Source organism: Cavia porcellus, unplaced genomic scaffold, assembly GCF_034190915.1.
Source record: "Cavia porcellus strain 051 isolate PalLab524CR breed Dunkin Hartley unplaced genomic scaffold, mCavPor4.1 scaffold_8, whole genome shotgun sequence".
NCBI classification, from domain to species: domain Eukaryota; kingdom Metazoa; phylum Chordata; class Mammalia; order Rodentia; family Caviidae; genus Cavia; species Cavia porcellus.
In genome coordinates, this window is record NW_026947491.1 from 86736044 (window position 1) to 86762233 (window position 26190).

General features: G+C 38.4%; 1 protein-coding gene across 29 annotated transcripts in view; it reads left to right on the top strand.

Annotated features, from left to right (window-relative positions):
- Positions 1-26190, top strand: part of LOC106028966 (uncharacterized) — a 129382-nt gene that overhangs the window by 96593 nt on the left and 6599 nt on the right. For 27 of the 29 annotated variants that reach the window (XM_063255373.1, XM_063255367.1, XM_063255375.1 and 24 more), the window contains one exon: positions 1-26190. This exon is cut by the window's right edge and continues 6599 nt beyond it. The gene's annotated coding sequence lies outside the window, so the exon portion shown is untranslated. The other 2 variants (XM_063255361.1, XM_063255366.1) reach the window with 2 other exon arrangements.

Sequence of the window (26190 nt, forward strand, 5' to 3'; positions counted from 1 at the left end):
GTGCATGAATATTCCCCCCGACCTGCCTGTCTGTCCAATGGTCCAATGATGAATTATTAGGAAGCTGCCCTAGACAAAGGATGCACTTGGATCCCCACCACACCTATAACCACGCTTTGAAGGATCTGCCAAGCTCACTTTTAATCATGAGAAAGAAATTACCCACATGGAGACAGCAGAAAATGAGAAAGTAGAGCTCGTGCTGCGAATAATTCCAGTGAGTGCCAAGGGGCTAGTTGAGGAATGGCTTCATGAGGTGAATACCTTTAGTTTGTACTTAGGGTTTGCTTAGCCATATAATCATTTTCTCTTTTAGGAGCGATGACTATCCTGAGTGTATTTCCTAACCAAAGAGTACCAGGGCATTTGTCAGAATGTTAATAATTTTAATATCAGTTTTGCCCTTGTTATTGACAATGATTCATTTGCCGTTTGCAAATATGCACAAATCGGTTTGGGTGGAGAAGCAAAGTCTCTGAATCTGTGACAGTTGCTAAGCTGTCTGTGCTTGTGTGCTTTGCTGTGAGTGCTGTCTAGTAATTGATGTCTGTGTGTGTGCATGCGTGTGCATGTGTGTGTCCTTGTTCTTGTCTCCTCTCTGTTGTAAAGGTAGGTTGGGGAGTAGCCAACCCATGGATGCTCAGATGCAATCCAAAGCTTTCATTTGATTTTTGGAACAGAAGGGAAGGAAAAGAGAGAGAGAGAGAGACAGAGAGAGAACACATCACATCATGATTAATGGTTGATCTGAATTTTTAATTCATAGGAAAGGAGGAAGGGCAGGGTTTATGATTCAAGTGACAAGGCTAACCTTTTCCCTGTGGGACAAGCACGATTCAAATTAAACATCACTTTCAGTGTGAAATTAGTTTGAACCACCGCCCCCCACCCTTATTTGGTGACTGATTTAACTCCTTGATGGTTGCTCTTTCAAAAACAGTCCCTGCTGTCACAATTTCTGCTGGAGTTTATTCCCAGAAGTCCATAGTCCCTTTTCCTTTGTTTTTCTAAAGATCAGATCTAGGAAAATAATGTTCTTCTATTTTAAATGCTTCAGTACTCATTACTCACAGATAAGATTCTCCCTAAAACATGATCTCTTTGTGTCCCAAACAAATGTAAGTAAATAAATAATTTTCCTCTGTTTTCAAGGCTAGTTTTGCCAGGTGGGAAACGGCAAACAAGGGATGTGTCTGGAGTCTCTAGATTCCCACATAACTGAGTCACAGGATCACCATGCCAACCTTTAGCAATTTGGGCTACAAGCAAAGCATGTGCCTGGACTCTTTCAAAGTACCCTTCAGTTCTGGTCCAAAGGACTCAGGCCTAAGCTTGTCGAAAGAACACACTGTCCAGGAAAATGTGCCACTGCTTTGTACACATACTTGATGCCACAGTTCAGTACCGTCAGGGTCGAGAAGGGATTGATTCTTTCTGGAGTTTGTTGGCATGGGGGGGAAGGGCAAGTATGGAAATGGCTAAGAAACAGAGTTATTCTTCCCGTGTATTTGCAAAGGGACAATGCCAGGGCCCTTGAATACCTTCTCTAAGGACAGAAGAGGTGTGGTAGGGGAGGGGAGGCAGCTGGGGGAGGGTTGGGCTGGGAGAGGAGCCAGCTGGGGTGGAGCCAGGCAGGGAGGTAGCCAGCTGGGGGTAGAGGTTGAGGTGGAGTGGGACAGGAAAAGGTGGAGGCAGATGAGCAGCTGTGTTTATTTTAATACATATCATTTAACCCTCACCTAAAAACAAATTGGAGAGGTTTGGGAGTGCATTAATCTGGACCCAATTAGCATGCCTTGATCCTTCAAAAGTGCAACCTGAAATTAATGAATATAAACTAGAGTTTCAGATGCAGTGCTTAAATCATTTGCATGCTTCATGCATGATAATTGAATTCATGTATGCACTTCCTTCCATTTAACTATTTCCAGTCTCCTTGTGATTCACACAAACCAAGATTTCATTATAGTAATCTCTAGGTGGACTTAGCTTGCCCAGGGTTTACTCCTGTGGAGAAATTCACATCGGTGGGCCTTTTTTCAAATCTGAATTTTTATTTTTTGGAAGTAGGGGGCAGTAGTTCTTAGTCTGGAATGGTGTTTTAGGAGTTGGTAAATAAGCACTTCAACTTTATTTTTGAAAAGTCAGAAAACCCAGGAGAACTATGTCATTGAGTTTTTAGTGGTCCTAGAGAGCTGCTTCCCGTGTATCCACTTTTAAGTGTCTCGATAAAACCAAGAGCAAGGTCACTTGCGTGTAGCGCCTGGAATTTGGACCAGAGTTACCGAGATCACCGAGAGATTCCACTGCACATGTCTGTTTCCGGAAGTGGTAGATACTTGTTTCCATGGAGGGGGTGGGGGTGATGCCAGCTTCTATGAAAGGCACTAGATGAGCAGTTACGGGCCCTTGGGATGCTGTAGATTTTTATCTTCTTTTCTTTTTTGTCATTTATGTGTAAAAGGCTTTATACTTCCATAGTGCAAGCAGGTTCTAGGGTCACCTCTCTGCCCCTGCCCCAAGGTGAAAAGTCTAAAAGTGAACAGTGGGTATACAAGAAAGCTTCTTGGGAGAGACGTTGCAGCAAGATGCTTGAAATGATTTAGTTTGTACCAGTGATTTGTCTGTCTTCTGTCTTTCCTTGTGTGTTTCCAAGTTCAATGTCAAAGTGAAGAGCTTTTCTCCAGGAATTCTCCCGTGTCACTTGTTTTTGGTGAATTCAATGGTTGAATGTTGCTGAGTGTCTCCCGGTCTTGTTTCCTGGTCCTCGTAGCTGAGAATGTCACTGAAGGAAAAATCTTGTTAATTTGTGATGTCACAATTTAAGTGTGCTTCCTGTCACTTATGCGTAGTTTAAAACGTTCCTTAATGTAGCATGAAATGATTGGCTAGCTTTGAAATGGTTGTGAAGTCATGTGAAGAAAATAAGTTGCATCCGACCAAGATAAATTCACTCTAGTGCTTTATGGCTTTTTATTCCTATGTGATAGTAATAAAGTCTCATGTAGGGATGGAAGCCATGAAATACATTGTGAAAAATCATCAACTCAGAAGGGGCCATCAGTATAGAAAACATTAGCCTGTGGCGCTGTGCATGTGACTGAGAAATTACTTAGTGTGTAGCCCTACTGTGTGCTTGGTGTTCCTTGAGTTTCTTTATCCTTAGATTTGGACAGCTAAGGAATCTAGGTAACCAGAGCCGACTCATTTCCGTAATCATTGATTAACATGCACATTCTAGTTTGCACATTTCTGTTGATCATACATTTTTCCTGTTTTCTACTAACGACCATACTCTAGGGGGACTTTCATAGCCCAGGATTTGGGTAGGCAGCATTCAATCCTTCTCTGCCTTTTTCCGTCAACCGTTGAGGTCTTTCTTCTGAAACAGAGAAGAAATACACAAATCAGACTTGTCCTCTTGGAAATGTGGTCCAGATTTCTCTACTCCCAAGCTCCAAAAACAAGGTATCCATTGCATGGATTAGAACAACACCTTCTGAGGTTCATAAGCTCATCAAGAGTCCTTTTGCATCTAAAGATGTGGGAGAGTGGACAGACATCTGGTGTTAGAGGAAAGAAGGAGCTTGGATGGAGTTGGAGTCTAATGCCTCTGCCTCTTCAGCTATGGGCCTGGGGGCAAGTGATTGAAACTTTCTGGGCTTCTTCTTCTACCTCTGAAATGGGAGAAAGCAAGGGTACCCTGGGAGGTAGTTGTGAGGATTAAATGAAGTAATGAGTGTGTGCCTAACAAAGTATTTAATGTTATCTTTTAAAAACTCATGAAATATTAGTTTTTTTCCTTCCTTCCCTTCTCTCTCTCCCTCCTGTTTCCTCCCCATCCTTCAGATATTAGTCTAAAACAGCACCTTTGGATCAAAGCAACACCTTTGAGAAGGAAAAGCCTCCTTCAGGAATGTCTGGTTACACCTCCTTCAATATGGGGCTTAAATGCCTGGGTTGGACCAATAGTTTAACTTTGTTGAACTCAAACTACTTAATGTTGGCTTTTGGCATATTTTCATTTTTACTGTTTCTGTATATTTATTCTCCCTTGAGCTGTTTTAATATTGACTACTGACCTATACTCACTTTTACTGATTTTCTGTACTTGTTTGAAAGAGCGAATTTTAATAAAAATTATTTGTGTTATCTTTTGCCTCTCTATTTCCTCCACACCATGAGATTTTATCCTGGTCCTCCAAGCTATCTAGACCATCTGCCCTAAAAGGACAAATCTTTCTTTTTGCTTAGAAACTGCTCACTCATGGCACAAAGAGAACGGTATCAGCCCGCCTCCCTACATTTAATTTGCATATAAGTGTGTTCTGGGAAATTGTCAAGTTAGTTATAATTTTGCTATTCATTTGTATTTTAAATATGAAATTTGGCAGTGTCACTAAAGGTTTTGCACCAATTGTTGATAAGGCAGAGGACTTCTTAAGTATACAAATACTGAAAATTTTTAAAATTGCAGCATAATGTAAGTGCATATTAAAACAAAGACTGCTATGGACTTCAGTGACATCACATTTGCAGCCAAAGTTCTTTTATTATAATTGCATTTGTCTTTTAAATCTTTTATTTACTGCTAAGTCTCTAATTCCTAGCAGTGTCCCTGGTATTCAGGAGATATTCAAATATATGCAAAACATGAGTGAGAAAATAAGAGGAGGAAAATGGGGGAGGAGTGAAAGAAGGGAGAACAAAGGAATAAGACAGTAACTATGTCACCACAGGAAGTATATGTTATATTTAGGGAAGCAGGGCAAATGCAAACCCACTGTAAAAATATGCAGAGTTTAAATTGGCTGTAGACAGTACGAGGTCATTTAAGAGAAAATGTGCATGAATGACAGGCAAAATCTTTAGGGATCTACAGAAGAGAATGTTCCCTAGAATCAGGTAACTTTCCCTATCAGAATATAACACATCAGCCAAATGTCCACGGATAAGAGTTAAAGATTTGAAAATTAATTTGTCAAGAAATTCATGAAAAGCTTCAGTAAGTGGTACTTGGAAAATTTTCAGCCAAAGAGCTATTCTACTCTGGAGAATATATTTACTTACAAATATTTTTACAAGTACAAATAAAAACAGAGAGTAGGTTTTAATGGATACACTTTCTTGGATTAATTAATTACTGCTGAGTCTCGGCAAGCTGCAATTAGCTATTACTCATGTGACATAGGATGTGTCTAAATGCCCAGCCAGCTCATAATTTCAAAGATGGCCATAAATTTGCTCTGTTTTCTCTCCTTTTACTCTGCTGGGTTGCCCTTAACTTCCGAGAGTTGGTGTAACACTTGAGGTAATTTATGGGAAAGTGGTTATTTTCAAGAAGGGCTCAGCATGTCTCAATAGATATTAACCTTTATTAGGGTTATGGGCTAGCAATAACCCTCACAAAGTTCTCTTAGAAACTGGTGCAATGAACAGCCATCTCACTCAGCAAGGGAAGGAGTCAGTCTCTCCATCCTGCCAGTAGACTTTGGTAAGCAGGAAACATACACATTAAGAAAGAATGAAGTATTCCATACCATGCCCTTATCAGAAATCTCTCGAGTTCCACCAGCAACCTTGTATTAGTCAATGGGGGAATAGTAGCTATGGGATCTAACTTTGGGCTGCATAAGAAAAATCACACATTGTCTAATGTATTCATATTCCATAAAGGAGCTGTAATTGTGATGCCTCCCAAAGAAATGAAATAGAGATCAAAATTCTCTCATTCACTGAGTAACACTGTAAACTTTGAATCCATGATTCAATGAGCCAAACCTGTTCTTTTTAGTTACAATTGGCCTTCACCAAGTGGGTACCTACAGGTAGGCACCAGAGGGATCCACACAGGAGAGCAGAGCCAAGACATTCTTTGTATCAAGTGACGTGACCGCAGGTCTTATATTTCAGGTTTTCTATCCTGCTAGACCAATTATTAGAATCAGACCTTCCAAGGAGAGCCACTGGCAAGAAGGCTGCCACAGACTCTATTCTTATAGGTTAGATTATCCTGGGAATTTAAATACAAATAGCAAAAGGGTGGGGTGGGATGAGGTTCGAGACTATTTCTCACCATTCTACTGGATGGTGCTTCTCCTCACACCTTCCATAAAGGAGACGTCTAGACCTTGGACAGCCCGGAGATGGAGGCCAATCACAGAAGGCCCCTTCACTTTCTCTTTACCTTTCATCCTTGTCACAAAGAATGCAAAGTAAATTGGTTGAATTAAGGTAATAATATTATTCTCATGGTTCACTGTCTCATTCCAATAATGTCTTCCCTTCACATATTTAGGCACTGCTGATAAACACATATAATCTCCCACTTCTCTGTAAAGAAATACATTAATGAGCAACAACAAAAACAAAGAAACAAAAACCACTTTCTCCCAGGAAATTAAAAAAGTATCTCAGGAATAATTATTAGCAACTCATTGATAGTCCAAAATTAGGCTATACAATGAAGGCTCAATAAATATTGATGAAATAATTGCTTCCTTCATGCAAAGCCCTCATAGGACCTACAAGAGACTATCTACTCCAGCCTCACTGATTTTGGGTTATTCCAGGACTACACCAAATGGCTTTCTTATTCAAAGCTTTTAAAATTGCTCTTCCCTCTACCTAGAACATACTCTTCTTAGATGGCAACCTCTCTCATTCTCTCATTCATCATATCTCTGCTCAAATATCTTGTATCAGTAAGATCTGCCCTCATATCCTCTGTTTAATCGTGGCTCCTTCTCCGGACTCCCATCATCTTACCCTGATTGGTTTTTCTCCATGGATGCTTAGTGGTTTTCACCATCTGTTAAATGACACATTTACCTGCTTGTTTGTATTGCCTTGAAGAACTGTCCTACCTCACAAGCTCCAGGAAGTCAGGACGTCAATCTGCTTCTTTTGTTAATTTTGTCCCTGGTGGCTGGGATTGTGTGTGTACATAGTACACATTCAAATATTTGTTGAATGAAATTATTTCTTGTCTGACACTTTCTGGCGTTCATGTATCAAGATACTGATATTACATATCGTTATAACAAGGAATCCCTTATATTCCTCACTAGATGAATGAGCCATTACTTCACCCTTATTTCAGTGTTAGACATATAGCTTTGTTTTTTCTAGCTTCTCCTTTATATAAAAAATTGTTCAATACATCTTTTGACTATCAATTACCATCTCTATTCTTCAGACTAAATTCCTAGCAGTAGAGTAACTGAATCCAAAGTTATGGCTTCTCATACATATATAACCAAATTACTTCCCAGGCATGTTATACCAATCCATACTCCTAGCCAAAGATAAAGGCTAGAATATTCTTTGTGTGACTTTTTAAAAATTAGTGTTAATGCTGGTTTCTAAAAAATTAACCAGCTTTTCTTGCTGTCTTCATTCATTTGCTTTTTCTTTCTGGGAGAGTTGTCAGTTTGTGGTGTTTTCATTTGATTTTTTATTTTGAACCTAGATATCTAGGATAAAAGATTTCTTTTATTTAAGAAATGGAAGAAAGATTATGATTTGTTTTCTAATGTGTTTGGTCTACACATGAGGGAATATAGGATGAAACCATTCTACTGGTTGCTAATAGGAGCCCAAGTTTGGACTCCTTTAGGTCAGCACCACAAAATATGTGAAAACCACAAATCAGCAAGGAGAAATCTGAGTAAAACATGCTGCTCCTTAATCACCACTGTGTAGACAGATATTCATTATTAAAGTGTAAGTGAAAGTGTCCACGGAATAATCTCTTGATGTTGAGAGAATAGATATATTAATAACGTATAGGACATAACTTCCAAGTTGTAATACTGGTTCTTTTGACCACGTTAATTTATTCTACAATCTTTTGTTTGTCTCTTACACAATCAGGTCCTTCACATTTTTCTACTTTCTGAATTTCATAAAATTATAAGGCAACCAAAAAATTAGTAATGTTTGTTGCATTTTCAATACAAATAAAACTACTAGCTCATCTCCTCACTAAAGAAAGAGATTTTGTGCTTTTTAGAGCCAACATCAAATTATAATTTGAAGACTTTGTAGGAATGTTTTGGTTTGGTTTGGTTTGGCTTTATTTGGTTTTGGTCACACGAGTGATGGAACTCTAACCCTCATACCGTGCAGGGCAAGTGTTCTCGCATTGAGTTATATCCTCAGCCTGGGAATGACTGTTCAAATCAGAATGTATATTCACATACACCATTGAAGACATATCAACATTGATCTTAACTGATAAATACATATAATCTCCCACTTCTCTGTAAAGAAATACACTAATAAGAAATTCAAAAATAAATTTTGCTCTTCCTCTATTAGTTTGAAATATTTAAAACTGATACTATTTTTTCTCTTCATTTTCACATCTTAAGATTTCTTTTTACATAAGATATTCTTACCTTACTTATAAGTTGAGTTATTATAAGAACGTAGTAACTGAAGGTCAAATGGTGGTTAACAACCTTGGTAAACAAAAATAATTAACAGAGCTCTTTATTGTCAGACAGATTTTGAGGGCTGAATCATGTGATAGCTTAAATAGGGCACTGATTTCTGATTTAAATAAACATTAGTATGTGAATCTATGTCTTTACATTTACAGTAAGTAAATGTAGGTGGTCTGAAATTCCAAATTAAGAAGAATACAGTATGATTTTTTGATAGCATTTAAAGACAGAGTAAGAACCCAGGTAAAACAAATGAGTCAAACTGACAAGAGACCAAAGGAAACCACACCAAATGATTCAGTGGTTGCTCAGGGTGATCATATACACAGATGTGTATGTGCAGGCGAACCCATTTGTTTTGGGGCTTCACCATTACTTTAAATTTAAGGGCAGAAAGGCATGAGGCTTACCTGAAATAAATGAAGATTTATGCAAACACTGCATATGATTTGGAGAAATTTTTTCACTTTAAATACCTCTTTTGGATTTTATAGTCTATTTTTATGCACACATTTCTTTAGTTCTATCAAGTCCAAATGTTTAAAGCTACTTGGACTCCCAATATCTTTCAGCATTTAAGTTTAGAAAGTACACTTCTCTTAAGATATTGATGGCCTCACCACTACCCCCTACAGCTCCAGTGATTCCCTTCAAGGTGCAAAGAAACTAAAAAAACAGTAATCTCCCAACAGCCTCTTAGAAGCTGTATTAGTTGGCTTTTGCAATACTGGGACACAATATGCAATACCACTACTTAAATAAAAGATTTGATTTGGCTCACAGTTCAGGGGATTCAGTCCATAAATGGCTGGCTCCAAGACAGAAATATCATGGTGGAAGGGCATGATGGAAAAGAGTTACTCACCTCATTTTATCCAAGAAGCAGAGAGAAGGGAGAAATTGGGAAGAGAGATATACCCTCCACAGGCATGGACTCAGTGACACATCTCTTGCAACCAGGCTCTACCTCCTGATAACACACTGAGCTATGAACTCATCAATGGGCCAATCCACTGATGAAGGTAGTGCCCCCATGATCCAATCACCTTCCAGATGTCCAACCTCTGAATATATCTGAGAGATTTCCCATATCTAAACCATAACAAGAGCCGTGTCAGTAACATTGTCTCAATAACATCTCTGGAAGACTAATCTCCTTGTTTTTTTTACCTGTTTGTTTAAATATTTGGAAAGTGAGCCTCCAAGAGAGTATGTGTGATTTCCAGCTCCTTTTGCCAGTATTTTTGTCATATCTTCGATATTGGTCCTCAAACTGAAGCCATGATTCATTCTTTATGTCTGTTACCAAGGTATTATTTCTCAGTTGCAATTCTGCCATTTCGCTTCATGATAAGACACAAGGAACCTTTTGCCTTCTTCCCAGAGACTTGGACCAGAGACTCATGCCCCACCCTACCTGTCCATATGCATGAACCTTTCCTTGTGTCTTGTAGTAATTAAGGCAGCCCAGAAAGGGAAAGTCATGAAACCCCTTTTGATTGTACTGCTTCTTTCGGTCCCTTGTCTACTTTTTCCATAATTCTTGCTGAGCATCACAATGGTAATAGAAAAGACAGGGGAGCCCTGTTACGGCAAAGCATTCTCTAAGTACTGCTCAGTAGGTTTCTAGCCTCCCAAGAAGGCATCAAATTGTCCAGGGTCACTGACTCTACTGGGGAGGATTTTTACTTTTCTATCTCCTTCATAACCAATGCAGTTGAGGAGGGCCCCGTCCTAAAGCTATGAGGGCAAGCCTGCGGCTTCCCAAATACATATGAAAGAAGTAAGTGGAGCAAAGCAATTCACCCATCATTTTGCATCTCATGGAAACCTTTGCTGGAGGAGCAGAGAGCACAGTGCACAATGGCGACTGGTGCACGGGGATGGTAGAATTACAGCAAAAGGGCCCAACTCTACCCCTGATTATATGTGTGGCCACAAGAAGGTCACTTACTTCCAAAAAGCCCAAGTTACCCGTCTGTAATCCAGGAATGATTTCCATCCTTCCCATGTCCGGTTGATTGAGGCTCAGTTCAAGATATTCATGAGTAGGAATGCTTTGATGGATTACCGCACTATGGAGCAATAACCTGAACAGAGTTGTTGGATTGGAAATTGAAACCACAAGGGAAAAAATGCCATTTCAGTTGAAATGTAGTGTAAAAGTTCCCAGGGCAGGAATGGAGACAATGGCAGGAATGAGACAGGCCAAGTCCCCGAAGGATTAATGATGTGGGGACACAGCCTGAATGGGAAGTAGAGGTGAAATAAGCAATGTGAAAGCACAGCGGGCTTAGTGGGGAGATATAGAAGCTCACTCAGTACGTATGATAAGGGTTCCTGAAGAAGTGACATTTGACTCTGCTTGGACAGGCAGAAGGCCACAACGTCCTCCATGTCACACAGCTGATATTCATTCACTCCCTAATTTCCACACCTTAGAGCGGGATTCAGGGAGCTCCTTGTGTTGAAATACAGGTGCAAAGATAAAATTGACAGGCTTTCTAGTAAGGTGATAACTTTTCACAAAGCACTTGCCATTCTAGTCCTGGCTAGCTGAGCAGGACTCGTGGATCTTGGATCTTGTTGGATGTGTGTCTCCATTTCTCCTGATTGGCATAAACACAAAAGCCAGAGCTGCAAGTCCTTTAGGAGAGAAAAATGTATTTCCTACGATAATGTGCAAGCCAAGGGTCTCCCTTAAAGGTTAGGGACAAGTCAACCCCAAAGCAATTCAGCTACTGTCCTAAATCTCTAGCTACTTTCCTAAACAAGTCTCTCCCTTCCTCACAGACAAAGCTTCTTCAGATCCTTGTTTTTGTGTGTGACCTTAGACAGAGTTATTTAGCCTCTCTATTCAGGAAAGGGAAGCCACAGTTGTTTCTTTAAAAAATTGATGTAAAGATTAAATGAGGTCTCACTTAAAATAGTGCCTAGAACATGGTGCCTATTACCTAAGTGTAAGCTGATATTATTATGGTTATAATCATCATTCTAATTTTCTTACCTCCTGCTTGCTCTCAGTTCACTCCGGCTTGTCTTATAGCCCATGACTCATATCTGTAAATAGCTCTTGATAAGGTCACCAATAACCTTTAGCTAAATCTAATGAGCTTTTAAAATTTTCATCTCACTATCTTCTCCATAGCAATCTATCTTGTTGATCAGTGACATATATATTTTTTGCGCTCTCTCTCTCTGTTTCTCTGTGTCATTCTGACCTCTGTGACATAAATTTTTTTTCTTTATCTGCCTATCTACAGACCTATTTATATTACAGAATTTTCTGCCTTTGTCCAGATATTTAAACTGAAGTTACTCCAGCTTCTGAGTCTTATCCTGGGCCCACATTTTTTTCTTCTCTTCTCCCCTAAACTCTCCTCCAATCTCATGGTTTCCATGACTTCTTTTTTGGTCTCTCACCTGAATTTCCAATGCATGCATAGTTACTTTCTAGTCATTGCTACTTGAATGTTTAAAAAAACATATCATTTGCAACACATTCAAAACAAGTAAGTTATCTTCTGTCTAAACCTCCTCATTGTTCTTTAGCTCATCAAGTTATACTACTTGTGTAAATTAGAAGTCCAGGAATAATCTTTGATGTCCTTGATCCATTTCTAATCTAATGCCAAGGTATAGTGATTTTTATCTCTTATGTACCTATTAAATGCATCTACTTCCCTGTTTCCGCTGCCATAGTCAAGGCCAATGTGTCAGAACCATTTTAACAGCCTACAAATGCATCCTCTCTGAACCTTAACCTTGCAAAGCAGCCAGACACAGCCCTTTAAATTCAATGCCAATGTGTCAACATCCTCTTCTTCCTAAATCCTTTAATGATGTTTTAATACTGTTAAAGACCCTAGTTGTAGGATACTACAAGCCACTACATGACCCTGCAGTCCACTCCTGCAGTCTAAACCCATGGTTTCGGCTCATGGTGTTGGTGTCTCTCAGTTCCTAAAAGGTGTTCGTGCATTTCCACCTCTACATACACTGCTGCCTCCATCAGGAATTTTCACCAAGTCCAACCCTCTGCCACTCTGTCTTGTGTGGTCTTCTCCAACTTCAGACCCTCCCCCGAAGTGCCATCTCCCTAGCTTTCCAGTCCAGATACACATTTCATCTGCTACAATTCTATCAGGGCACTTGATTCAGTGTCTAATAATTACTCATTGGTGTGAGTAATTCATGATCTTTTTTCCAAGCTATGAATTATGCACCATGAAGGTGGCTGTTTCAAGATTTATCCCAAATTTCCCTCAGCATTTACCAGAAAGCCTGGTATATAAAGGGAATTCAACATTTGTTGAATGACTAAATGAATGATTCCTCTACTCCAGAGTAAGTTGTAAGAATGTTTTACATCTCTTTTAAAAAAAGGAAAAAAAAAAAAAAACTTAAATGAACTCCAAAGCTTAACTCAGTCCTAAAAACAGATTTGAGGATTATAATTGAATTTTGGGCCGAAACAGCAAGATTCCTTTAATAGATATAGCTCTCCTACAAAAGAGAGACTCATTAAAGTAGAAGTTGAAAAATGTGTGTAAACATTCCCAAATAAAGTATACAGTATTCAAATAAGAGCTCAGCTGCAATTAGCTTGAAGTCTAAATTGTATTCTTGCATCAAAAGTGGGAGAAAAATGAGCCATTAAGTCATTACTATTGTGACACAGCTCTGTACTACAGCTGAAGTGCGTGGCACAGCCATAGTCTCAAGCTACCTTGAGATCTGTCACATTCTTTCATTTTCAGATGGATTAAATGGATTATTTGACATTTTGGCAGATCACAGAAATCACTGCATAACAAAGACTTCTTTCATTCCTCATTAATTTCCTTCTTTGAGCTCAATGCAAATTCTTTTGGAACAAAGGTGTGTGATATTTCCTTTTCCATAATTTTATTTCAGTGTTTTATTTTTACTGATAAAAATAGCAGTTCCTACACAAAACATTCACATTTTATTAACTTCCATATCATTCTCTCTAATTAAAATGTAATGCATAATAAGACACAAACTTCATATCACATTTGTTGTCATTTGTATAGAGGGTTACGTACGTTTACAGTTTTGACATTGGAAGATTTTTTTTAAAAAGTCTCATTGATGGTGGATAATTTATTCAGTTTTGTCTGCCAAAGCATCCTTTGGGAAGCCAGGTATCTCCAGGCCACCAGTTAAATGATGATCTGGACAGTGCTTACACTGACTGAACTGGCCAGGGGAGAGTTTTTGGGTTCCAAGCTCATTTTCTCTATTCGGTTTGCACTGATTATATAAATTCTTCCTGATTGCCCTTTGCTTTACGGGGCAGATCTCCATTTACGACCTTCATCCAATCTCTAACATACATAACATTCCTCAAGATAATTCCTTTAATCAGATTCTCCTGCCTACCATTGGGGAGAGGGTATGTACTGTGGGACTGATTAGATACAAAGTCTATGCCAGCAAATACTCCTTGAGGTCCTACTATGTGGTCGGGGTTGTATTAGGCATTAGAAAAAAGATACAGACTTCCCTTCAACACAACATGCTCAGATTCAAGAAAGGGGATCATTGTAACGTAGTATGATAGCTACTGTATTAGCAGATCTGACTCAGACTTTGCAAGTAGAAGGCTTGTCAAAGAAATCACATCTCAGCTGAGATTTGGAGGGTGAGTAGGAGGAGACCCAGTGAGGGGGGTTGGAGGGGAATGCAGAACATTTAGTAAGAGGTAGCAGCCTACGTTCAGCTTGAAAACATCATGCACCATCACAAGATTACAAACAGGTGATCAACTCAGTGTGTAAGGAGCACAAGCTATGAAATAAGAGGTTCATGGCCTCTGACAGGTGTGTCAGAGAAGGAGTTTGAGTTTATCTTGTGTGCAGTAGAGAGCCACTCAAGATTAGGAGACTGCAAGGATTGCAATAAGTTTACACCTCAGGAAGTTCTCTCCAGCTGCAGGCTGGAAGGAACAGATAAGATGGGGGCTGGAGACCCATGAGGAAGTCGACAATGTAATCCAAGGAGAGAATTTATCAGAACCTGAACTACAGTGGGATAACAGAGATGGAGACAGTAGGGGACAGATTAGAAAGCTATTAAGGAGAAATATTAGGCGAGAGTTTGCAACTGATTGAACACAGGCAGGAGATGGCGTGAAGCCAGCACAGATACCTCCTTGGGCTTTTGTGTGGGTAGCATTACATTTCTTGAGACAATAACACATGCTTCCTATTAGCAGTGCTAATTACAAATAGCTGGGCACACTCCGGGATCCTGGATCCTCTAAGTACCAGGGTTCCATAGCATTTCTTAGCTGGAAACCTTCCTCTCTGCCAGCTAGGCAAGAGGTTAGACAGTGGCCTTTTTCCTCCATAAGAGGTTTTCAGTAGGTAGCCCTTTACCTTATGTCTACCCTCCCTTCTAGACGTAGCTGTTTTATAACAGATCAGACTGTGCTGTAGGTGTCTCATTAATCATTTCACTATCACACTGTGAATACTCTTAAAATAAGAACTATATATTATAAATCATAAATATATTATAAATCATACTCGGTCATTCACAAACTTAACCGTATACTCAACATTTTCAGTGTCTACACAGTGTCAGATACCAATTCACTGCATGCTCAGGACCTTGTGTGGTGCCTGGCCTAGAGGAGACCCTAAACATATGTTTGGTAAATCGAAAGCAGATGATTTAGTTGGCTACTTTTCAAAGATTTTTCTCTTTTTATGTGAGGAACTCTCAGAATAAAAACTTTCTGAAACATATTCAAGTATATTTTTAAATCCAATCCAGCTCAGTCTTTCTCCTTTACTCACGGCACCCACCGACTGACACTTATGAAGGAGCACTTTCTCTGTGTTTTGTTTTACAGATTGGCCTCTATTTTAGCAGTACCCAATATACAAAGTAATAATGTCTCCCATTTTCCTAGCAATAGGGATTAACCACTGATGCTTTGCAATGGATTTATTCTGTGTTCAAATCCTGACTTTGGCACTGATTAGTGGAATATTAGATGCGCTTTATTTCATTTATAAAAAACTCATGTTATCATTTTCATTGAAACAGGATCATAATAGAGCTCTATCATGGAATTGTGGTGTGAACAAATAAGCTAATCAGAACCTGACTCAGTGATTGATACACTTAACTCTAAATTCACTTACATTTATGGAAATGTTTTTCAACTTTTCACATGAATTTAATACTTGTAAGGAACTATGATGTATAAAACTTCATAGTAAGGAGGATAAAAAATATTTCTCAAATACAATAGAGGAGGTAAATTAAAAAATCGGCTAATTACCACACTGAAAGGGAGAGTCTGCTAAGTGGCACAAATACGACCCATTACTGTTTCTCAGTGGGGCTATTATAAAATATAGAAGCTGTACCCCACGCCCAGAAATCTTGATTCACTTAGCTTGGGCATCTGGGAACTCTTAAAGTACTTTATCATTGGTTCTATATGCAGGATATTTTAAAACCACAGACATAAAAAATCATTTGAGGGAAAAATTACTTCTGGCTGAGATGTCTGAGGTTCCTATGGAGAGACTTCTTTTGAGAGAGGGATATGTTGTTTTTTTAAACTTAATTAAGCACTGTGCTTTTGATTATGAATAATTAAAATGATAACGTTTTGGGAAAAAAAGCCAAAAAATCTGTCCCAAATTCCATCATTCAAGATACTCCCTTACTATCTCTATAGTTATCTGTACTTATGTAAGTCCTGTTTTAAAAATTATAATGAAGAAAAAAAGATGTAAAAATAATTTTAATTTTTTAACTTAAGCTAATATATCCAGATGTTATCACTGCACAATCAATATAAAATTAATGAGACATAATGAATTCTTTTTGCATACTAAGTCTTCCAGATTCAGTGGGTGCTTTGAATTTATGACACATTTTAATTCAGAGGAGCCTCATTTGAAATACTCAGCAGCCACGTGTGTTTGATGGTTCCATGCAGAACAACATAGTTCTAAAAGGTATGTCTCAGACAAAATAAGATTGAGAAATAGTCTGTGCCTTTTAACAATTCTTATTGTTGCTAGAAATATCAGTGCAAGACAACTCACATGGCTCACCCCAGAGTATGGATCACCTAGAATACTAGGTTAAGAAATACATATTTTATTTAATGGCCACATTAAGCATTGAGAATAAAAGCAGAATCAAAGGGTGAGAAAATCAATTAAAAACATGAAGCAGAGGTAATTATGTTATAATTTGAGTCCCAGGAAGAGGAGACAGAAAAGAAGAAACAAAAGGTAGCATTCGTAAAAACATGTCAGTTTATGTACTGTGTGATGGTGGTAGAGAAGCCACAGATGCTGGCTCGGCAGATGGGAAAGGCAGGGTAAGAGCTGGTCTAGGGAATCACTTTAATCTGAGAGCTAGTTGGGATCCAAATATCTAGCAACGGCTTGGAGTGTGGGTTGGAGATTAGCGAGTGAGAGTTGAAACCAGACAGTTAGAGGACAGAGGAAGTCTCTGGGAAAATATGAAACCTCTCCTTAGATACCTGAAGCACTGATATTTGGGGGAATAGATACAATTTACTGCTGCAGCTCTGCAAGAAAACTAGTGGTGCCATTTGAGAAAATTGCAGAGAGGCAGATGTTGGCTTCACATGTAAATAAATTATCTTATCAATAGACAACTTTCCGTACATAAACTATGTGTCCTCAGAAAATAAACCCCCAGCATGTCTCTTAGACCAAAACTTTAGAAATTAAGCCACATGGAACACTTGGGCCACACACTTTGCTCTCTAAATAGACTTTATATCACTTTTATATAATTATTTAAACTTTAGTATTAAAAATCCAGCCTGAGTGAGTCTGCTGGTCTCTATTATTAAATTCCTTTACTTATAAATCCCTGAGCATTACTCCCCTGCATAGTAGTTTAAAATCTGGCACACACATTCTGGGAGCGTCTCTGGATTGATCTTCATCTGTTTACTATCGGAGTTTTCTGGAAAAGACCTTCTTACCACCTGACTCCTTGGTTCTCTAATCAGGGCTCCAGCTTCCTTTGGCTGTCTTCTCTCTGTCCTACTAAATGGAACTACTAAGACAAGGTGTGTTTGTTGGCTTCCAAGGAGAGTTCCTGGCTCCTTTTACAGCCTCACCCTCTCCTTAGACTGAATCAGATCCAGTGTAAAGGATATTCACACACTTATGTTCTGGTAAACTTTTGCTATGATGTGAAAAAAAGTAAAATCTGAAGCTGCCTGAGGCTGAGTTTCTGACTCTTTATCCTTTCCAGCTTTAGCTTTCTCTTGCTCCTTCAATTTGTCCTTTCATTCCTCCTGCCTTATTCGATTTTCTCTTCCTTTTCTCTTATATATTATTTTCTTATTTTATCTTGAAATTAAAAGTACTAATGGTAACAAAAGGGTTTCAATCTTGCTGCAAGGAAGGAGGTTTTTTTGCATTGCAACTTGGTCTTTTTAGAAAACAAGAAGGACTTAAGGAGCATTTGGGGCATGCCAGATGATATGTCCCTCTTTTTTTATTTTTTGGACAAATTCCTGTAGGCAAAAGAGGTTTTGTGGATCCATATGTCCCAGGCTATTAATTAAGTCTTCCTCCACTAGAAGACCGTGCAATGAAGGACTAAGCATAGATTCTGGAGTCTGGCTACCAGATTCAGTTTAGTAACTGTGTGTTTGGCACTAAATCCTTAACCTCCTCTTTCTCCACTCTCAACCTGTTATATGAGGATGTCCTTCTATTTATGTATGCATGTGGCTGGCACTGAGAATAGAGTAGGAATGAAGTATAGTCAGGGTTTGCAGAGGAATAGATTTAATACACAATTTATAAATTATTTTATGATATTCACCCAATGTCATAGTTACTTTTTACTCGTCATTGAGACGAAATACCTGAAGCCCAAAGTTGGGAAAGGAAAAGTTTATTTCTTACAGGTTTTGGAGGTTTCAGTCCATACGCAGTTGGCTCCAAGGCAGGCAGGCATGGCTGGGCTGCAGGTCATGGCGGCTACAAAGAGCAGATACACCTTCTTCCTGCCATTACGTCACATCCTGGTTCCACCCCTATGTGGGTGGAGCACTGACACCATCAATCCAAGCACTAGACAATGAACCATCACAAATGCACAATGCAAACTCATGAGGCCTGGGAGCCACAGACATAAACCACGACACCCAAAGAGTGAAATGCAGAAGAGTACAAGAGATCTATCCACACACTAAAGACTTGAAGAATCCAGCTAAGGATCTGGATCGTGTGGCAGTGTCCTTCATGTGTCCAGCAATGTCCTCCATGAGTTCTACTGGGGGCCTAACCCACAAAAATGTCTCATGCAAGCCTGTTTCAAAGATCTGCACTGGGAAGGCCCAATGGTCAGCGATAGAAGTTAGAAAGCCTGTGCCAGTGGGGTGAAGGAGCTGTGCCAGCAGGCTGAGGGATCTGCACTAGAACCACAAAGGGACACTCAAGGTAAGGACCAGAGATTCCCCTAAAGAGAACCATCCTCAGCAACAGCAAGGACCTGGACTCCTCCAGGGACAAGAACACCTGAGTTCATTCCAGGAAGACTAGCTTGACAAGCTTCTCCTGGAGAATCAACAGCACATCATCTTCCCTCTAATTCTCCTTTTATGCTATTGACAATGATCCTGAGGTGGGCCTTCCACACCCAGAACCACACTGACTCAGTTTAGCTGGCTGTTACAAATTGACCATTAGTCAATACACCAAATCAGGCAATGAAACTCTTTTTTTTGATAGAGTTCACATTCTCCAAAGAACACAGAAAATAAATACATATATATATGCATGAACACATACACACACTATATATGTACACTCACGCACATGCACATTGATAAACACAAAGAAAACAAAACAAGATAAATGGATAAACAGTAATTGGGGCATGCTAAGGTTTATGGCATACTCACATGACGTTTCAGCGGAGTCATTTATAGCCACACAGAGCATATTCAAGCAAATAAAATAGAGTAAAATGCTGATGACAGAAGCTGCTTTTAATGTTTGAAAAACAGGAAGACCAGTATGACTGGAGGAGAGTGAAAAAGAAGAACTTCTTCTTCTTTGAGTGTCATGCAAAGATTGGGTGGTTTCCTGAATGAGACACAAAGCCACTGGGGAAGGGTTGGAGATGATTATAAAGTTCATTACCAATGTATTTGGAATTCAGTATGGTTGTCATTTATAGAAGTGAGAGAAGTTAAACAGACAAGCAGAATGGTGAAATGAAGAATTTATAACCAGATGCATTAAATTTTAGATGCTTGTTAGATTTTTAACTGGAAAAGTCTAATAGGAAGTGGAATATATACATTAGGATTTCACATACTACTCTAAGTCCCTGAGATGAGAACTGAGTATTGGCCACTGAATTTGATATCAGAGAAGTCATTACCTGACAAGAATATTTCAGTATTTCTACACTTCCACGGAAGGATACAAAGCTGATACGAAAGAATTACAGAGAGAATAGAAGAGTCTCGTGCATAAGAATAAAATTCTAGAACAGAAAGTTTAGAAACTCAGTAAGTAGATTTCACCATAGGTAAGCAGCAGCTAATGAAAGCATTAGTGAGCTAAAAGATAAATAATACAAAATGTCTAATTGAAGCCGGATAAAAATTTAAATATATAGGAAGACTTCTGTGAAGTATGTGAAACATGGTAAAAAGATCTGGAATACATGTAAGTGCCAGAAGAAGAAGGAACAGAGTAGAAATAATCATTTAAGAAATAGTTTTTAAGTTGATAAAAGTCTTCAAATCAGATTTTAAAACCCCAGACATTTTAGATAAGATAAACACACAAACACACACAAAACTACACCTAAGCATATTAGAGAATGACCACTGAACGTTAAAGTAAAGAGGGAAAGTCTTAAAGCAGCCAAAGAATGGAAAAATACACTAAATTCAAAGGAATAACTGTAAGAATTCAGCCAACTTCTCCATAAAAATGTTGGAAGCAGAGACAGTGGTGCATCATTACAGGGTTGAGCAAAATAACTTCCTACCTGGAATATCACACCTAAATAAAGATGCCAACTTTAAATAACATTTTTGCACAAGCTATGAAGAGAGCAGACTTACAAACATAAAATACTGTGGAAAATGTTTCACACAGCTAATTGTGGTCTCATATCAAAACAGAAAAGTGTTAGAAGAATGAAAATCACTAAAGAGAGTAAAATGGAGGCAATCATTGTAAACCAGTTAAATTTCCTCTTGAAAGCCAGACAGTTTAGCTATGGTGACACACATCTCAGAGTTCTGGATTCAAATAAGTTCTGTTAGCCCCTTTCATGTGTCTTATGTCAGTTCCTGCTTTAATTGATTATAGCACTGTATCTCTTTCCATGGTAGTGGAAGCTGGAACTATTGTACGCACAGTGCTGGATTGCTTATCAGATTACCCTATGAACCTCAACTACTGACCTAATTGCAACAGCTATAGTTGGAAAATGAAACTCAACAGAGCAATGAATTGAAGAGTTTGTCAATGAAAACAAATAATTATTTTGTGTTGAACACTTGACCCTGCTCTCTACTTAGCATACAGGCAACTGCATAAAATTATGCTAATTCTAAATACTTTATTCATGGCCACTTTGTTCTAAGACAAGAGAGTGTACCGTGTACTTAAAAGAAAATTGCACATGACTTTCCTTTCCTTATTGCTCAAAAGCACGTCACTGTCAACACTTCATGGTGGAGATACAGGGAATAAAAATACGATAGTGAACCAGTCACTTGGAATGGAAACTTTGCTTAGAAATAGAATAATGAAATTAGAAAGGTCTAAAGGTGATTTAGTCCAAAGACTTCTGCAAGTTTGGAGAGGGATAGGCAGAAATTTGGTAAGAGTCTTCTGTTTCTCCGTCAGCCAGAGCTGTCTTGAGTGTTCAGGTCTGATTTTATTTGAAGGAGAGATTCCACTGCTTACATGTGTGTTTGGGTTTGGAGGGGGGATTTGCAAGTTTAAAGGCAGCCAGTGGTCTAATTCAACTTCTTTAAAGAAGAAATCGGTTAAAAGTGAAGAAAAAGATCAGCAAAGCTTCAAATATAGTATTATGGAGCATCAAACCATTTTTTTTTCCATTCCTGCAAAGGAAACTCAAAGCTTTATGCAGTAAGAGTGCTTATGCATGAAATCTTAACATTAGTCAGATTGAGAAAATTACCTGGATAATTTCACCAGCAAATAAATCAGTTATCCAAAATGATTTAGTGCAAGACTAATGACATTTTATATCATTTTAAGTACAGTTAAACTTCTTAATTACAGACACTCTAGAGACTTAGAAAAATTGCTACAATAATGGTGTATCATTAATTCTGGGGAAGCGCAGCCTCTTGGGCAACACCTGCCAGGTACATACAGTTGCCAGGTCCATAGAAGGCTTAGAAATTAATGGTTTTCTTGCTCTTAGGCTGTAGCAAACTCCTGAAATTTCTACCTAGCAGATCTGTTATCTACAGTAGTCATTTCAGAGATTACAAAGTCAGTAAAGCTGTTATGTTGTGCATGGAATAGACAGAAGCAAACCAAGTGGACAGATCACAGCAAACAATCTGTAAGCTCACACAATAAAAGAATTAGGAAACTTGAAGACTTACTTGGGAAGGACCCAGAGGAAACAAAAGTAAAAATTTTGAAATAACTTTTCATATATGTGAAAAAACAGAATTAAAAATTTGACTAATACCTCTAATAGATTGAAAAGGACTGAGGGACGTGGCCAGGTAATTTGAAAGAAATGATCACTGGAAATTTTTCTTAATTAAAAGTCACTCAAACTTATAGATTGAGAAAACAGTATTCATTAAAAAACTACCTCAAAAAATAAAAATAAATCTAATACAGAGATCCTTATAAAATATAAACTATATGTGTAAAGAAAGAAATAGATTACCATGATAAGAATAGATTGGAATGACAGTAGATACATTCATAATAATAGATGCCATAATACAAAAAATTATATGTTCAGTTAACTTTAATTCCTATCTTATTAATTCTTCGACAAGAATAAAGTCAACTAAATTCTCTCACAAAATATTAAAAAATGTATAAAATCACTCTTGTTTCTAGAAAAATCAAGAATCTGTAAGTGTATTCTTAGCTGCAAAGAATTTATATACTGCTAGATGAGATGTGGGTTCATTTTCTCACTTATTTTCACTAATTTATGATCTTATATTAGGTCTATTAATACAGTTCTTCTTCTAATTTTTTCTTGATTGACATAAGCAAAAATCAGCCTTGGGCTAGGATGTACCTCAAGAGTAGAGTATTTGCCTAACATGACCACCTGGGTGCAATTCCCAACACCACCGATTTTTTTAAAAAATCAGCCTTGATTACACTACATTTCACTCAAACATTCCCAAAACTTGGCTGCTTAGTATCACCTCAATCAGGATCCAGCAAACTTTTCTAAATAGTTTAAATATTCTGTAAATATTTTAGGTTTTATTAGACACATATGGTTTCTGTTGTACATTCTTTTCAGTATTTTTGACTTCCTCTTAAAGAATGTCAAAACCATATGTACGGCTTATATGATCTACACAAACAGATGATAGGTAGCATTTGTTGGAGGAGGTTTTTGCTGACCCCAATCTAACCTGTCAATTTGACTGTCATTGTCCTCTGCTGTCTTACAGTGTTCTTCTACAGACTCTATTACACAAACACTATACTTTGATGCATTTAACATAATAAAATATGTTCATTACTGTTATGGTTTAGAAGCCCCAAAATCCTCATGTTTGGAAGGTTATTGGATCACTGGGGCACTGTATTCATTAGTGGGTTAGTCCACTGATAAACTCAAGTTGACTTGCTATTAGAATGTGAGTATGTTAAAAAGGTCAAACACTGGTTTATGTGCTGGATTATGTGCTAGACAGCTTTCTTTCACTGTGATAAAATACCTGAGATAAATAACATATAAGAAGAAAAGAGTTTTGTGTTTGTTTTAGCTTATAGTTTTGGAGGTTTCAGTCTATGGTTTTTTGACCTATTGTTTTGGGCTTGAATGAAACAGTGCATTCTGCAGGGTACATATCAGTGTAAGCTACCACTTCATGATAGCCAGGAGGCAAAGAGAGAACAAGAGTCCATGATTCTAATATCTCCATCAAGAGCCCACTCCACTGACCTAACTTCCTTCTGTTATCCCCATTTCCTAAAAGTCTCAATTGCTCTCAGCAACACTAAAACATAGCAACCAAGCCTGAAGCATGTGAGCCTTTAGGGACACTTATCCAAGTCATGGTGTTTCACTGCTAGCACCCAAAGGCTCATATAAAATGCATTTAGACTTTCTTCAAAATTCCCCAGAATCTAACCTGCTCTAGAATTGCTCAAAAGTTTAAGGCCAAAGTCACCTCTGAGACTCAAGGCAAATTCAGCTCTGAACACCTGTAAAAATCAGAAAGAACAAGTAATCGCAAGATACAATGGTGTAAGATAAACATTCCCATTCCAAAAGGAATAGGGACCCAGAAAGAAATAACTGGTCCAAAGAAAGACTGAAACTCAGTAGGGAAACATTAGATGGAGAGTTCTCCCTGCTCTGTGATCCAGGAACACTGTGGCAGAAGTGACCTACTAAGGGCTTGAGCAGCCCTGTCCTTGGTGGCCGCAGTTTACAGGACCATTCTCTTGGGCTGCTGAAGTATGTCTCTAGTAGACTCCAGTGGCTTCTGAGTGATTTGATGGCCAAATGTGAAGAAATTCCAGAAAAGCAATTTTACAGATGAGTCTATCAGAATAGAGTACCGCAGACTACGATTTTCAAATGAAAGTCTTTGAATTAACTTTATAGCTTCACATATTTGATAGGTAGGGTCTTATCAATTCCCAAGATGTCCTTGAGAGACCTTTTCTGTTTTCCTGGTGCAAAACTCTTGATTTCTTCTAAAAGGTTTCTAATCTCCACATTCTCTTTTGCCTTTACTCAGACTCTTCTTCTCACCAAGCTGTGAATTTTTCAAATATTTCCACTTTGCTTTTTGTTCCAAATTTACCCTGTAAATTTGTCTAAAACCATTTCTGTGACTGTTTTGCTGCCTTAGTATTTCCTCTGCCAGATAATCTAGTACATTGTGTTTAAGCTCAGCCTCTCACAAAGTCTCAGGGTATGGACAAATGGAAGCCAATTTTTTTTTGCCATAATGTTATGTAATGTCATATGGGTAGCCTATAGTCCAGTTCCCAACATAGTTCTTCTGTTCATCTGAAACCTTCTAAGCATATCTTATACTGTCCTCATTTCGTCTGAGTCCTCAAGAGAATCTCCTTTAAGCTCTTCCTGGAGCGTTCCAGGCTTTCTCTAAGCCATTTCTGCAACTTTTTAAAATTCCTCTCACAGTCAGATTCCAAAGGCTTATGAACCACATCTTCAGGTCTAGTCATAACAAAAGCTTCATTTTTGAATGCCAATTTTTTCTGTTAGCTTGCATCACCATGAAAAATACCTGAGGTAATCAACTTATGAAGAAAGATTTGTTTTATCTTATGGTTTCAGAGGGTTCAGTCCACGATTGTTTGGGATACTGTTTTGTCCCACTGTCTGGCATAGTACGTATGACATAGTGGAGGCACGGGGTAAAAGAACATTGTTCATTATTCTGTTTTCCAGGAAGCAAAGAGACAGAAAAAGTAATTAAGTGCTGGTATCTTAATAGCTCCTCAAGGGGATGCTCCAACTTCCGTTCACTGTCCCCCACTCCACAAAATTTCCACCACCTCTCAATAGCACCATAGGATAAATACCTAGCCTTTAACACATAGGCCTTTGGGAAACACTTAGCAGATTGCAAATGAATAAAACTGCCACTCCTTGCAGGACCTCAGAATTTTCAAAGAAAACCTAGATAAATCACTTAACAGGATATATTTTAAGTTCATGATAATTTCTTTCAAACCATTATCTATTATGAAAATTCACAGGTATAACCTAGAGATTCTTCCTAAACTGTTCTCATAAGCTTTTTTAAAATACAGCATTTCTACCATATAGAAAAATACCTGGTCATTTCATAGTTCTTTTTTCACTGATAATGTGTTAGTTACACCAAAAGTTATGCCTGTGCTTTCTCTCATTCCTATTTGTTTCTGTATATCCTTATGTATTCCTGTTAATTATTGTGGAGGGCTTCGACTTAGGGTGTTCAAAAAATCACACATGCCTTCTGCAGAGATGGTGGCTATCTGTGGTGTGTGTGTGTGTGTGTGTGTGTGTGTGTGTGTGTGTGAAAAAGGGGGTTAGGAAGAGGAGTAGCAGGATGAAAGTCCTCTCTTAATAAACAAGGGAACTGATTTGCTTCCTTGATCTTTTAAACAAACAAGAAATCCCTGCGACTTCTCTTCCCCTCTCAGTCATCAATTACATCACTCAATCAAAATCCTCTTGTAATCACCTTCTAGCTCCCCACATAGCCAGGGCTGTACAGCATAACTCCGGCCATATCCACACCGAAGCCCCAGCATTAGCAGGATGTATCAAGTTGCTTGTGATGCTTCATTCACCGTAATCAGAAAAAGAAGTCAAGCGTGCACATTCATCATAGTGACCGCGTAGTTTGTAGGTTAGGTGTTGTGAAGGGAGAAGATAACTTTGATTAAGTTAAGACAAACTATAATGGATGAGAGTTCTGCTCAGGCCCAATAAATCACCAGAGCCTTTC